The following is a 14,627-nucleotide window of genomic DNA, read 5'->3' as shown; positions in this document are numbered from 1 at the left end:
TTGTATTAGTTGAAAGAGTCTTTCAAATCAAAAAATCTATGATTCTAATTCACTGGATTCTCATTTTAAAATAATCAGAATTTTGTCTCTAAACCTGCCCCTATTAGCAGGAACATCCCAGCATACGGTGGGCATGTTTGCTTCATTTTTGATTTTCCATTTATTTTCCCAAACAGGTTTTGCATTTTGAAAGGTTTCATAGCAACTGAATATGCAGGCCATTATCACTGTAAATTAACTAATATCCTTTGGTTTATAATTTGTAGAAATGTATGTATACTAAATATTGACTTTAGTTAATAAGTCAAACATTTCAAGTTTTTGAAACATTAAGAAAAAGATCTAGGCACACACATATCAGACAACAATATAGTTCAGAAAGTTGAAAATATGGAAGACATTAAATTTCTAGGGCCAGGGATTTGCACATGATTTTAATATTTGAAACAAAATGTTTTACTTTGTAAACAAAAAGACAAGCATTTTAAAAATGAGCAACAATTATGCTAATTTTAATTTTTAAAAAGGAAGACATAGTAGCTAAATGACAGCAGCATGACTTGTTATTTATACCTAGTGAAATTTGTGTATGCTCACCCTTCTACCTTGAGGTCCTTCTATCTTTTTTAAAATGTATTTTTATTTTATTGTATTTTATTTTGGGGGGTACTGGGGATCAATCTCGGGTCCTTGTGCTTATAAGGCAGCAGGTGGAACCACTGAGCTAAATCCCTGGCCCTAAAGATGTATTTCTAGAGCACCAAGAGATGGAGTGAGGAGAAGAGAGAAGAAGGGAAAGTGAAATAAAAAGTGTTAAGATGCATCAACTCCCTATAATGAATATAATCATTATGTACTGCAAACATGGACTAATAAAAATTTTAAAGTAAAATAGTGTATTTTGAATGGATATATAAAATATAAAGAGTGCACCTTATTAATGGGGTACTATGTGTTGTTTTATACACTGTATAATGTTTAAATGAGGTTAAACATCTATTTCCTCAAATATGTATCATTCCTTTATGGTGAAAATATTCAGTCTTTCTGGATTTTTGAGATGTATAATACATAACTGTTTCTAGTCATAGTACTGTCCAATGGCCCACAAGAACTTCTTATTCCTATTTAACTATAGCCAGGTACCTACTGATCAGTCTTTCCTCATCTCCTCACCTCTGCATTTTTTTAATGAAGAAAGACTGCATTGGCTTCTCGTATAAGGAATTCTACAGAACACTTTATGAGCCTAAGGATTCATTTAAAATGGACAACATATTAGAAGTTTCAGATAAGTGCAATATTTATCTCATTTAATAACTGAAAATGTACAATTTGAAAATGGCATTTTTGTATTGTGTTTTTTAATACTTGGTAGGACACGTGCCTTAATTTTTCTTCTGACCACACTTATTTTCATCTGCTTCTTAGAAAATAGAAGTTGAAGGGAGGGCAAGGGAATGGGGAAAAATAAGAATCAAGACATATTATGTAAAGGTACAAATCTCCAATGATGAATGCCATTATATTGTATACCTAAAATGTACCAATAAAATTAATTTAAAAAAAAGAAAACAGAAGTTTTGTTTTATAGAACTAGTTCTTTTGGATGTAAGTAATCATAATGAGCAGCAGAGGGCACTCTAGAGTAAACAGACTTTGGGGTGGGGGAAGAAGGGTTTTTGGTTGGTAACCAGGGTAAGTATTATGTCATCTGTGAATCGGTGATGTCTTAATCAAATTCCAAGGCTCCAAACTCTGTTTCATTGAATGAATCTACAAACATATATGTAGAAAGGGAAAAAGACAAATAATGAAATTGGTATTTTCCCTGTCCTTAAGACCAATACTTCTTTTTAGAAGATAGCCATTATCAAGTAGATGCTTTTTAAAATTGAGAAATAATTCACCTACCATGTAACTCACCCTTTAAAGTACATATTCACTGAGTTTTAGTATATTCACACGGTTGTGCAACCATCACCACTATCTACTTTCAGAATACTTCATTTCCCCAAAAAGCAACCCACCACTAGTAATTTCTCCCCATTCTTTTTTAATTTTGCTCTTTGATTTATTTGTACTTTGGGTTTCTTGTATAAGAGAAACCATATGATTTTTAAACTTGTGTGCCTGATTTATTTCACTTACCATTATGGGTTCAAGGTACATTCATTTTCCTACAAATGACTCAAGTTCATCTTTCTTTATAGCAAAGCAGTACTCGATTGTGTGTAAATACCACATTTTTTTTATCCATCCGTCTGTTGATAGATATAAAAGCCTCTTCCACGATTTAGCTATTATGAATTGTGCTGCTATAAATCTGGGTATGCATGTATCACTGTAATATGATGTCTTTAAATCGTTGGGCAAGATACCTAGAAGGGGAAGAGACAAGTCAAGTGAAATTTCTATTTTTAAGTTTTTAGATTAAAGGGAATCTCCATCCTGGTCAACACAGTAGTTTACCAGTTTACATTTCCACCAACAAAGTAAAAGAGTTCCTTTTTCCCCACAGCCTCACCATCATTTGTTATTATTTGATTTCCTGATGATTGTAATTCTTTCTGGAGTAAGATGAAACCTCAGTGTTGTTTTAATGTACATTTTTTTATGACCAGAGATGTTGAACATTTTTTCATGTATTTATTGAGCATAAGTACCTCCTTTTTTGAGAAATGTCTCTTCATTTCACCTGCTCATTTTTTTATTGAGTCTTTTATTATGGTGATCTAATTTTTTTGAGTTCTTTGTATATTCTAGACATTAATCCTGTCTGAGGTGTAGCTGGTAAATTTTTTCCCATTCTGTAGATTGTCATTTCACTCTGTTGATTGTTTCTTTTGCTAGGCAGAAGCTTTTAAATTTGAAATAATCCTATTTGTTGATTCTTGATGTTATCTCTTTTGCAATTGAAGTTCTGTAATAAAAGTCCTTGCCTACTACTAATAATTCAAGAGTTTTACCTAATTTATCTTCCAACAGGCTGTTTTTCTACTTTAATATTTAGATTTTTGAACCATTTTGATTTTAGTTTAGTATACCGTGAGAGATATGGGTCTGGCTTCAATCTTCTGTATGTGGATAGCCAGCTTTCCCAGCACTATTTGCTAAAGAAGCTACTTTTCTCCTTCATATAATTTTGGCTTTTTTATCAAAGATCAGGTAACTGAATGTGTCTGGGGATGTTTCTGAATCCTCTATTCTACTCCATGAGTCCATATGAGTAAATTTTTGCCAGTACCAGGCTGTTTTTATGAGTGTAGCTTTGGGTGAGTAATATTGCCTCATATGAATATACTGGATTTTATGTATGTACTGTATTCATCAATTGATGAGCATTTTTCTCACTTTTGAACTATTATGAATAAGACTGCTTGGAATATTATATACACTTTTGTGAAAAAATATATTTTCATTTCTCCTAATGGAAAAATTATTGGTTCCTATAGTAACTATGTTTATCTTGTAATTGGTAAACTGTTTTCTATAGTGGCTGCACAGTTTTCTATTCCTGCTAGAAATACCTGAGGATTCTAGTTTCTCTGAATCCTCATCAAGAGTTGTTGTTATCTGTGTATTTTTATTATCACCATTTTAGTGGGTGTGAAGTCACTTTTCAATGTGGTTTTGATTTGCATCTCCAAGAAATAGATTTCTTTAAACATTTAGGATTCAGTCATTCATTTTTAAGATTCACTTTTTTCCTGTTACATTGATCTAAATACATACTTTTATCTCTGGGTAGTGTGTTTGGCTATAACACAATGAATTTCTTCAGTGTTTTTCTTTTTCATTCGCCTTTTCCCTTCCTCTATTTTCTCTTTCTTCCTTTCTTATAACCAGTTGTTAGAAAGCTACTTTCCATGAGAGTTGATGAAGAGCTTGATTCATCCTAGAATCTAAGTGGGTAATGGATATGTTGTTAGAAGTCAAAATGTAGAACAGATAAAGTGATATATCAAGAACATCATGATTCCATGATTTTGTAAGAATCACATATATATTGTACCTATATATTTTCAACAACTGAGAATGTCTACAGTAAGATCTTATATTAAAAAGCATAAAATGCTACTGTGATGAATATTCCAAATGTTTTTACTTATGATGCACAGGACAGTGAATGACCTTGTGCTGAGTCTTTCTAGGCTGAAATATATATATATTGATAGTTTTCCTTTGGGTAAAATGTCTCTCTGCGAATGCAGGCAAACCCTACACTTACTATAGTCAACATCTTGGTTGTCTAGCTAAGGATAGTTCAAAGCTATTGGCTCCTGATATAAATAAAATTGTTAAATTGACATCCTTTATCTATTTAACATTTGACTTCTTTAACATAATAGACACATAGTGACATAATAGTTGAGAAGAGGTTTCAAAATATATGCAAAGTTAGCACTTGAAAAAGAGGGGACTGAGAACAGAAATGAGAAATAGAAGGTTTTGTTTGGCATCCAGAATTAAGTTTTAATGACAGAATAAGGAAAATTCTGAGGAGTGCTGATCTTGAGGCTTTGCTTGAATCCAGTTAATAACCTCGAGGCTACTGGGTAACAAGACCATATAAGTATGCCTGTTCAAAATAATAGTGTACATCTGCTATGTATATTAGTATGACATAGGTCATGCTGCATTCATACATATATATTAAGATCTCAGTAACAGCAAGTATTTATTTTTTCATATCATGTCCCCTATAGATTATATACCCTTCTTCCATTTTGTAGTTTTGCCCTCTAGGACACATAACCTTCAAACTTACTGCACAGGCAGAAATGATAATTTGTGGAAGAAGTATTGTCTCCTCAAGTGCTTGGGGTGGAAATTATGTTACTTTCACTAATATTAGATTGTTGAAAATTTTTCGTATTTACCCTTCACTGTAGTGGAACTAAGAAATGTTATCTTCCTAGAAGAAGAAATGGTAACGTGAAGTGATAGCTTTGTCTCTGTAATTGTAATATTTATAAAGAATCATAGGTATTATCTTCTCCCATTCTTACAATCTTCAGGTGTAAGTAGGGCAGGAATACTTGTGTTTTTCCAGTTGAGCAAACTGAGAATAAAGGAATTTAGTTAACATTCCAAAGGATTCAGGTGACATTCAGATTGTCTTAGTCTACAACACTCTCCATCTGAAAAACAGATAGACAAATGTACACATTTGGGGTAGAAGATGTTATTTTGATTATAATAAAATATGTTTCTCTTGTTATATTGCTATATTATTTAAAACATAAACAACTAATTGAAATCAGTTTCATACTTTATTGTATAAACCAATAAGTTTATCTCTACTGTAATACTAACTACATTACATTGAAATAATTTGCTTACATCTTCATCCTCCCTGGTGCCCTAAACCTTAAAGCCATGGACTTAGTACCCCAGTATCCAGCACAATGCCCTGTGACTAGTAGGTGGTCCACAATGTTAAATGTTAAAATAGACTACATTGAACAATACTCAAATCAGGATGAGAAGGAGAAGTAATTGAGTTATTTCGTGGCAGTCATTTAAAGAAATTTGACTGTTTCTTTGTTTCTCAGACCACAGTTGGGCAACCCCTGGGCCACAGTCTGTGGTCTATTAGGAACTGGGCACACTACAGGAGGTGAGAGGCAGGTGACCAGCTAAGCTTTATCTATATTCACAGCCATTTCCATCACTCACATTACAGCCTGAGCCCCACCTCCTGTCAGATCAGCAGCAGCCAGATTTTTATGACTGTGAATCCTACTGTGAAGTGTGCATGTGAGGGATCTGGGTTGTGTGCTCCTTATAAGAATGGCCGATGATCTGAAGTGGTGCTGAGGTGGTGATGCTAGTGATGAGGAGTAGCTGCAAATGCAGATTAACCTTAGCAGAGTGGTTTGGCTACACAGAGTACGAAATAAGTCACTTGCTTTGCAGACTCATGTCAAAAGCTATCTGTGAGTGGCAAGTGACAATTAAGCTGCATCTGGTGGCAGGTTTTCTAGTGGCAAGTGAGTTGATGTGCTTCAATTTTATAGTTTCATCTCATAGCAGGCTCTAAGTCAGTATCCAACAGTTATTTTAGTCCACATGTGCCTTGTTTATCATTTATCACTTTCATTTACTCTTCTTTCCTACACTGTGTACTTGTCTCAGACACAATTTTGGTAAGCTCAAAAGCTAACCCTAGCCAAAATGAATAAAAGACAAACAAACAAACAAACAAAACAAATGCCACTGGAGGGCTTCTTTGAAAAGAGGGAAAGACCTGATGATGACAGAGAAGACTGTAAGACTACCAATGAAAAGAAAGCTGTATTTAAAAGAAACTAGTAAGAGCCTATTTAAATTATAGGTTCATTGGGGCTGGGGATTTAGCTCAGTGGTTTAGCTGCCTGCTGCATAAGCACAAGGACCTGAGTTTGATCCCTGGTACCAAAACTTTAAAAAATTAAAAAATTAAAAAATTATAGGTTCATTACAACAGGTGATTCATATTCTTCCAGCCTACTTTGTATAATATTCTGTGACCAAGTATCCAACAAAACCATGAAATCTTCAAAACTACTTTACACCCAGAGATCAAGCACTCTGTGTTAAAAACAAGCCTTTGGAATTTTTCAAAAGAAAAAAAATGTGAACATGAAGAACAGAAGCAATTGTCGAAGGCTATCACTTACTTCACCAATATGTCTGCGCTGGGAGCATTATTCTCAGGGGCTAATTGCACTGCTAAAGCTAAGAAGCCCTTTACTATTGGTGAAGAGTTGATCCTGTCTGCTGCTGAGGACACTTGTCATGAATTTTTAGGAGAGAATGCAGTTCAAAGGGTGGCATGTTTTCCTCTTTCAGCTAGCACCATAACCAGGCAAACTGATGAAATAGCAAGAGATATTGAGGCAAAGTTGTTAGAGAGGATTAATAAGTTGTCATAATAATCAAGGTTGACAGGAAGGCAACAATGCTTATTTGTGTTTGATGTATTACTTAGGAGGGTGGGCATGAGCATATGTTATGTGCACTTTTTTATTTGGTTATTATGTGCACTTTTGTTGTCAACCAAAACTATGGCTGCAGAACTATTCAAGTCTTTGAATGATTATGTATCAGGAAAATGGAACTGGTCATCTTGTGTTAGTATATGGTTAGACTGAGTGGCTGCTTTCTGGTTTCACCACCCAGGTCAAAGTGGTCGCTTTTGAATGTGAGTCTACACACTGTGTCATTGATAGAAAAATGCTGGCTTGGGCCAGGAATTTAGCTCAGTGGTGTCGCCGCCTGCCTCGCAAGTGCAAGGACCCGAGTTCGATCCCCGATACCGAAAGAAAAATGCTGGCTAGCTGAAGAATGTCACCTTAACAACATTATGCAAAGTGAGTTTAAAATTATGAATCAGATTAAAATACATGCCCTTAACTCATGTCTGTTTGCTCAGCTATGTGAGGAGACATATATAGAGTACATACATCTTCTCTTACACACAAAGGTGAGATGGCTTTCTAAAGGTCAGTCACTGGCCAGAGTTTTTGAGTTAAGACAGCTGCCTCAGAAATTTCTATCAGAACAGATGCCACTCTCAGCACATTTCAGTGACACAGAATGGGTCACAAGACTTGCTTACTTATGTGACATGTTCAACCTGCTCAATGAACTCAATCTGTCATTTCAGTGGAGAACCATAACTCTGTTCAAGTTGGCAGATGAAGTGGCTGCGTTCAAAGCCAAACTGGAATTATGGGGATGACAAGTGATCATTGGATTTTTTTTATGTTTCAAACGTTAGCAGAGATTTTGAGAGACTGAGCCAGGGCCTTCTTTCTCCCAGCTGGTGCATGATCATATATTTGAGTTTTCAAAAAGTGTTTGAATATTACTTCTCAACCACAAAAGACCAATGAACTAGGAAGAAAGGTATCTAAAGCCCATTTGTGAATAAGCCAGGTGAATTGATTTTATCCATGCTAGAAGAGGATCAGCTGCTTAAGATCACAAGTGACCTTGGCTTTAAAAATATGTGAGACAACTTCAAATCTTCATATGTTCTGGATTAAAGTCAAGGTGGAATACCCTGAGACTGTCACAAATACACTAAAAAGCCTGCTTCCATTTCCAATATCCTATCTTTGTGAAGCAGGGTTTTCTGCAGTGACAGCAACCAAAATGAGGTTATAGGGTAGACTGGACGTAAATAACACCCTTTGGGCACCACTGTTTCTGTCACTCCCAGATGGGACCGTCCAGTTGCAGGAAATCAAGCCCAGGGTTCCCACTGACTCTGAGTTATGATGAGTTGTATGATATTTCACTTTCTATTACAATGAAATAATAACAGAAATAAAGTGCATAATAAAGGTAATATGCTTGAATCATCCTAAAACCATCCCCCTACCCCTGTCCCTGGTCTAGAAAATTTGTCTTCCATGAAACCAGTCCCCGATGTCAAAAAATCTGGGAACTGCTGCCTTAGATTCTCCATAATATGCACACAGGACATGCTATGATTATAGAACAGGGGTTTTTCTTTATACAACTAATGAACCTATAGAGGGACTGAATAAAACTTTTGCCTCCTTAATACTGTGTTCTGTAGGCCTGAGTTACCACTCTAGCCTTTACTACTCCAGAACCAGTGAGGCAAGCTAGTATATTATTAGTCAACAAACTTCCCTTTTCTTTCTCTCTCTTTCCTGGAGACAGAGTAAGATAACACACCACAAGACTTTTCTTTGCTTAGGAATTTTACTGACTTTATAGAGACAATTGCCACTGTTAAGAATAGAGATGTGTATGCTCTGTTGATGACAACTGCAAAAAACTGGGCAAAAATTCCTGCATGTAAAGTTTAGTTCTAGCTCTACTGCTAATTCACTCTGACACCTTGGTCAGTTTTATACACGTGAGAATCTACAATGAATTGGCTGGATGACTTTGCCTTCTCAATGAGCAGGCATTTGGCATCTAGGATGGGACAATTCTTCACAGATGAGAGTGTCTTGCACTTTGTAGATGTTTGACATTCCAGGGACTAAATGCCAGTGGCATTCTCAGTCATTACAGCAGCAAGAAAAATACCTTTCACATTTCCAAATGCACTCTTTTTGAGTTGAGAGCCACTGTACATAATTATCAAGCATTTAATGATTCCATGGTAGTTTTAACTCTGTGTACTAGAAATATTATTTGAATTTTGAAAAGATTATGATAACAAAACAATACTAGTAGTCAACATCCACTGAATACTTAATGGGTGCTGTGCTAAGTGATTTGTATAGATTATCTTATCTAACAGCAAGCCTACAAAATAGATCTTATTACTATTTACACTTTATAGCTAAAGATAACGATTCCTAGAAAGGTTAACTACTGAAGATGACACAGCTATTAAATACTGGGGTGAGGATAAGAAATGACATATGTAGAAAAGGAATAGAAAAGAGTACTAACATTTATCGGTACTAATTCCAAATATTGTGCTATGAAAGTTTACATCTTCTGTCTCACTGGATCTCTCAAAACAATCCTGAGATATGTGTATTTTATTATTGTTTACAAATGAGAAAGATGAGTATCAAAATGGCTACAAATGTGAGTCCCTTTCTTTCTTGTTTGCTATTCCCTTATTGCTATTTCTACACAATTGCTGTTTCTGTACAATTGCCTTGTTGTAGTCAATCTTCTTGTGGGATTATTTTAGAAAGAACTAGGAAATAGGTTTATTTAACTGCTAATGCATAGAATTATAGGTTTAGCTCCCTCATTCCCCCCTTCATTAGACAGCAAAGGATGAAAAGGATTAGAATGATCATTTAGTGAGTAGTGGTTTGTGGGATTCATTAATTCACTCAGCAGGCACTGTACCGGCTAGTTCTCCCTTTGCTTAAGTCTCTAGGCTTTCTCCACCACTACCTACTCCTGACCAAACAAGTTCTCTCCACCACATTTCTTGACTATTTAGGGAATTAAAAGGGGATGAGCAAATTAATCAAGTTCCTTTGAATGTTTCTAACTGACTGCTGTAGATAGAGTGATTTCCTTGATGTTGCAAAGAATAAAAGACTTCTTGATGCTTTATTTGTATAGTGTGCTCTTGACATGGATAATAAATACTAATGTCATTAGCCTTATGGATTACTGGAGAAATTGCTCAAGATAATTGATCAGAGAGTGGGTGGCTCACAACTAAGTTATCACCAGATGCCAACTGGCCCTGCTCCATGCCTTCTCCTGGGCAGAAGGATGGATGTGATAGGCCTGTTTTGCATCTTACTTGTTAGAGCACATTCTGTTTCCAGGCTCAGAGTGTCCAGATGAAATTTCCTCCTACATGGAGTCTTTGGGAAACCTACTACTACACCAGCACTTTTGCACTGTGGAAGCAGGATCTATACTTGCATGGGACCTTCCAGGCACAGAGTTTGGAGCCTCCCCCAGTAAGTTATGTAAGAATCTTGGCCACAGCCTTCCAGGGAAGGAACATGAAACTTCACATTGTCAGTGAGAGAGTCTAAATCAGACTTACGTGGCAAATGACTGTTCTCCATTCAGGAAGATGAGGGCTGCAGTAGAAAGTAATAGAATAAAGAGATGGAAGCCAGGGCTAGAAAGAGCCTTGAAGAGCATTATTCATATGAAGATGCTACATCTCAGAGAGGGTAGGTCACTTGCTAAAGATTATACAATTTATAGGCAGCAGCAATAGCAACAGCAGAACAAGGACTAGAGATTACAGATTTGTAACACATCTTACCAATATTTTTTAAACTTTATTGTCCATAGTATTAAAGAAAAAAGTATTCTGACACTTGTTAAAATGGTAAGGAAGACATTCATTACTATCAGCAACAGGTAAGAGACATTGGGCTCAACTGCAAATACAACCAGGATAAGTGGGATTGCATAGGCAAAGAACAGAGGTAGGAGAATCTGTGGATGGACCTGACCATGAACCATATGTCAGCTTGAATGGTTTAAGACATGCCTAGCAGATAGTAAAGTTCTAGGTATGTCTGTGGATGATTGATATGGAAGGCAGCAAACTGAGGAAAGGAGATTCACCCTGGATGTGGGTGGCTTGAAGACTTAATGGAAGGAAAGGGGAAAGAAAAAGGAAGTGTCTTCATTTTTTGAAGAGTTTCAGTCTTTGTTGTCACCTTTGGACATAGGTCTCCAGATTCTTTAAACTTCCAGTGCAGATTTGCACCAGCACCCTTCAGTGAGCTTCCAGGCCTTCAACCTTGGACTGGTCCTATGTCCTTGATCCCTTTTGTTCAGGGACTTCCATATCCTTGGGCGGAGCAGCTACTGGATCTTTTGGTTTTTTAGTGTGTGGATCGCCACTGTGGACTCTCCAGGTTCTGATTGTGTAAGTCTACCTAATAAATGTCCTTGCTCAATTATACATATATTGTCTACTGATTCTTCTCCTCTGGAGAATCTGATCTAATGCAGTGCAAAATCACTTAAGAGGATTAAGGGGATTCTTGCTGAACTGACCTAACAGGTTTCTTGCTAAAGACAGGCTAACAATTTATGTATGAAATGTTGGGAATGAGGAACATAAGTAGATATCAAGTGTAGAGAGATTCTCTCTAAAGTAACTTAGCAGGATTCTTGCCGCAACTGGTAGGCAGGCTAAAGATAGTACAGTGCTACATCAGAGGAGCCTCACTAAAATTTGCTTGAGAACAGAGTTTTATTGTAAAAAGAAAACAGCTAGAGATAGTGTCAGATTAGTCTGATTCTGTCAGTCTGGGACTAGTCCTGAGCATTTACATCTTTCACAGTTGCCAGCTGATGCTGATGCTGCTCAATGTAGGACCACACTTTGGAAAACAAAGGTCTAGAGCATGGTGCCACACCTACCTATGCTTTTAATAGGGAAATAGCAGCCTAGCTCACTGCTTTTTCCTATCCCTTTCTTTTCCTCTCTTGCTTCTCTCATTGTATTTAAAAGAATGCTTGAATCGTAGAAGGTGCATAAAGACACTGTGATTTGCCTGTAAGATAAAGAAGTGTTTTCAATGTGATTTTTAGGTAATCTGTGCTATCGGTGCCCTGTCCAAGACAATATATGGAAGGATGTTTAAATAGGTGGCTCCAATCAACAGGGTTCTGGATGCCAAGCTGTCAAGGCAGCTCTTCGTTGGCATTCTTGACATCATTGGTTTTAAAATTCTCGATGAAAGTACTTGTGGTAAGAATGAAATCAATTGATATTTATGAGGAGATTAAAAAATATAACTGAACTCAAGAAAATAAGGTCAAAGCATGATGATAATCATTCTCAACAAAACTTAAGTGCCTACCTTGCTTGAAAAAGAATAAAAATAATAATTTTTCTAATATTAAGAATTTATTTGTTCTCTTTTCTGACTTCAATGAAGGTAAACAAATGTAAAGAAATCTTCTATTATTATGAATTATAGCTCTATTAATGTTTTTCAATAGTAATAATGTTTAGTTTGTAGATATTCCTGAAAAAGACAAAAATTTAACTGAACTTTTTATTTGTTGGCTCTAGTTGGTATGATATGATAGTAGTCACTTTTTTCAGGACCAGTGGAACATTTTTTGAGGACCAGTGGAACAGATTAGAAGATGCAGAAACAACTCCAGACACACTCAGCCATTTCATCTTCGATAAAGGAGCCAAACACCCTCACTGGAGGAAAGATAGCCTCTTTAATAAATGGGGCTGGAAAAATTGGCTTTCAACTTGCCAAAGATTAAAACTAGACCTGTATCTCTCACCATGCACTAAACTAAAATCAAAATGGATTAAGGATCTAAATATTAAAATAGAAACTCTGAACCAGTTGGAACAGAGGTCAGGTGGAACTCTTGAAGACATTGGTGTAGGAAAAGATTTTATGAACAAAACCTCAGTTGCCCATGAACTAGCACAAACAATCAACAAGTGGGATCTCTTCTTATTAAAAAGCTTCTGCACAGCAAGAGAAACCACCAGCACTGTGAAGAGACAACCCACAATGTGGGAAAAAATCTTCACCTGCTTTTCCTCAGACAAAGTTCTACTATCTCGAATCTATAAAGAACTTAAAAAGATCAGACCTCCCAATTTTTTTTTTGTATTAAATTATTTTATTGGTACATTGTAGGTATACAACACAATTACATTTCTCATTGGGAATTGTACCTTTACATAATGCATCTTGGTTCTTATTTTTTCCCCATTCTTAGCCCTCCCTTCATGCCCTCCACCCTGCCCTATTTACAAAGACTTTATTTCCATTTATTCCATTTCTCATCATTTTTCCTTCCCCTTCTTTCCTTTCCCCTGCCCCTCCCACTACCCCTACCCATTTGGACCTTTTCTTCCTGTTTTACATTTTCGATTATTCATTCTAATCATTGGTACATTTTAGGTATACAATATAATGACATTCATCATTGGAAATGTGCATCTTTACATAGTCTCTCTTGGTTCTTATTTTTCACCCTTGCCCAGCCCTCCCTTCAACCCCTCCAGTACTCCTTATTTACAAAGATTTTGTTCCTATTTTTCCATTTTCTCATATTAATCCCATTCCCTTCTATCCTTTCCTCTAGCCCTCCCACTTCCTTCCCCTTTACCCCTTTTCTTCCTATTTCACATTACCTATTATACATTTAGTCCTTATTTACACTTTCAGTTTCTCACACCAGAGAAACTACTTGGTATTTACACATGTGTGTCCTATTTATTTCACTTAAAAGTGTTCCCTCAATGTGCATCCACTTAGCTATAAATGTCTCTAATTTCTCATTTTTTATGGCTGAGTAGTACTCCATTTTATTAAAAAACCCCACATTTTCTTTATCCAGTCTCCAGTTGATGGGCATTTGGGCTGTTTCCAAGTTTTAGCTATTACAAACTGTGCTGCTATGAATATAGGTGCACATATATCACTGTGGTATGATTCTTTTAATTCTTTGGGGAAGATCCCCAGCAGTGGAATAGCAGGGTCAAATGGGACTTCCAGTCCTAGTTCTTTGAGGTATCTCCATACTGATTTCCACAGTGGTTGCACCAGTCTACACTCCCACCAGCAGTGGAGCAGGGTTCCTCATTCCTCACAGCCCCGCCAGCATTTGTTATTGGTTGATTTCCTGATAGCAGCCATTCTTTCTGGAGTGAAGTGGAATCTCAGTGTTGTTTTCATTTGCATCTCTCGAATGACCAGTGATGTTGAACATTTTTTCATGTATTTATTTGCTATTTCTACTTCTTTGTCTGAGAAATGTCTGTTCATTTCAGATGCCCATTTTTCGATTGGGTCTTTAAATTTTTAAATTTTTAAATTTTTCGATTGGGTCTTTTAATACATGAAAAAATGTTCAACATCACTGGTCATTCGAGAGATGCAAATGAAAACAACACTGAGATTCCACCTCACTCCAGAAAGAATGGCTGCTATCATGAAATCAACCAATAACAAATGTTGGCGGGGCTGTGGGAAAAGAACACTTCTCCACTGCTGGTGGTAGTATAGACTGGTGCAACCACTGTGGAAATCAGTATGGAGATGCCTCAAAGAACTAGGACTGGAAATCCCATTTGACCCCACTATTCCACTGCTATGGATCTTCCCCAAAGAATTAAAAGAATCATACCACAGTGATATATGTGTGCCCATGTTCAT

At 36.4% G+C, this 14,627-nt stretch overlaps 1 pseudogene; it reads left to right on the top strand.

Moving 5' to 3' along the window:
* Nucleotides 1–422: 422 nt before the first annotated feature.
* On the top strand, nt 423–499 carry LOC147830449 (small nucleolar RNA SNORD36; annotated as a pseudogene).
* Nucleotides 500–14,627: the final 14,128 nt, after the last annotated feature.

The sequence above is a fragment of the Heterocephalus glaber genome, unplaced genomic scaffold, assembly GCF_053883595.1.
Source record: "Heterocephalus glaber isolate CG9 unplaced genomic scaffold, H.glaber_assembly_v1.0 deba00000122, whole genome shotgun sequence".
Taxonomy (NCBI): domain Eukaryota; kingdom Metazoa; phylum Chordata; class Mammalia; order Rodentia; family Bathyergidae; genus Heterocephalus; species Heterocephalus glaber.
Note: the sequence above shows the minus strand (reverse complement) of the source record. Positions and strands in the feature narration are given on the sequence as shown.